The sequence below is a fragment of the Ranitomeya imitator genome, chromosome 3 (genome assembly GCF_032444005.1).
Source record: "Ranitomeya imitator isolate aRanImi1 chromosome 3, aRanImi1.pri, whole genome shotgun sequence".
Lineage (NCBI taxonomy): Eukaryota > Metazoa > Chordata > Amphibia > Anura > Dendrobatidae > Ranitomeya > Ranitomeya imitator.
This window is the reverse complement of record NC_091284.1, coordinates 222,166,305-222,167,940: the sequence shown is the minus strand read 5'-3', so window position 1 is coordinate 222,167,940 and position 1,636 is coordinate 222,166,305. Positions and strand designations below refer to the sequence as shown.

Below are 1,636 nucleotides of genomic sequence, written 5' to 3'. Positions count from 1 at the left end.
GTCTTTTTTCTAGACTAAATAATCCTAATTTCGCTAATCTATCTGGGTATGGTAGTTCTCCCATCCCCTTTATTAATTTTGTTGCCCTCCTTTGTACTCTCTCTAGTTCCATTATATCCTTCATGAGCACCGGTGCCCAAAACTGGACACAGTACTCCATGTGCGGTCTAACTAGGGATTTGTACAGAGGCAGTATAATGCTCTCATCATGTGTATCCAGACCTCTTTTAATGCACCCCATGATCCTGTTTGCCTTGGCAGCTGCTGCCTGGCAAAATCATTTGAATTAGATCAAAATGTTCTGAAGACCTACTGGCAGCAGTGGGATTTGAACCCACGCCTCTGAAGAGACTGGAGCCTTAATCCAGCGCCTTAGACCGCTCGGCCATGCTACCCAAGTACCAATCCCTGGTTTAAAAACAATAGGATCACTGTGCTTGATTGGCGAGCAAACTCACTTGACCTTAACCCCATAGAAAGTCTTCGTTACTCACCGGTTAACGGTGTTTTTCGGAGTCCATGACAGCACTACAGAGAGAGAGGGGATCCGCCCTTCAGGAACAGGAAACCTACAGATACATAAGGGCGGCACCTCTCCCCACGCATCAGTTGGTTTACAGAGCACAAGAGGACCACCAAGGTTAATAGCATACACAATAAACAATAATACAATATTAACTATTCACTACCCGTGAATTATATATAAATAAAGGAAGAGGTGTACACCCAGAACTTAAGAAGACGGAGGGTATGTACAGGTGCTGTCATGGACTCCGAAAAACACCTTTAACCGGTGAGTAACTAAGACTTTATTCGGTCGTCCATGACAGCACTACAAAGAGAATTACAGAGAGTAACTAACTAGGGAGGGACTACAGCTTGCAGCACCCTTACACCAAAAGAGAGGTCAGAGGAGGCACCCAGGTTCAATCTATAATGGTTATAGAAAGTGTTTGGAGAAGACCAAGTAGCAGCCTTACAAATCTGGTTGATCGACACCTCCAATCTTTCCGCCCACGAAGCCGCCATAGCTCTAGTGGAATGCGCTTTAAGACCTTCAGGCGCCGGCTTGCCCTTTGAGATATAAGCCAGCGAGATAGCCTCCCTGATCCATCTAGCTAGAGTAGATTTCGATGCTCTATGCCCTTTCCTACTACCCTGATAGGACACGAATAGTGCATTATCTAACTTCCAGGGATCAGTTACCGCTAGATCAGTGGTCCCCAACTCCAGGCCTCGAGGGCCGCCAACAGTGCAGGTTTTCAGGATTTCCTTAGTATTGCACAGGGGTTGGAATCATCACCTGTGCAGATGATCACATTACCACCGATGCAATACTAAAGAAATCCTGAAAACCTGCACTGTTGGCGGCCCTCGAGGCCTGGAGTTGGGGACCCCTGCGCTAGATACTCCAGGATACATCTTTTTACATCTAACGTGTGTAGCTTCCTTTCCTTATCGTTAGTAGGATTAGAGAGGAAAGATGGAAGAACTATTTCCTGTGTTCTGTGGAATCTGGACACTACTTTAGGAAGATATGCTGGATCAGGGGATAGTATCACTCTATCATCCCTAAGCTGCATGTAAGGGGGAACCCTGGATAATGCTTGTATGTCACCTATCCTACGTGCTGATG

General features: G+C 46.1%; 1 non-coding gene across 1 annotated transcript; it reads right to left on the bottom strand.

Moving 5' to 3' along the window:
• Window positions 1-313: 313 nt before the first annotated feature.
• TRNAL-AAG (transfer RNA leucine (anticodon AAG)) lies at window positions 314-395 on the bottom strand. Its single transcript has one exon. It is a non-coding gene; the product is annotated as a tRNA-Leu (tRNA).
• Between the last annotated feature and the right edge of the window lie 1,241 nt (window positions 396-1,636).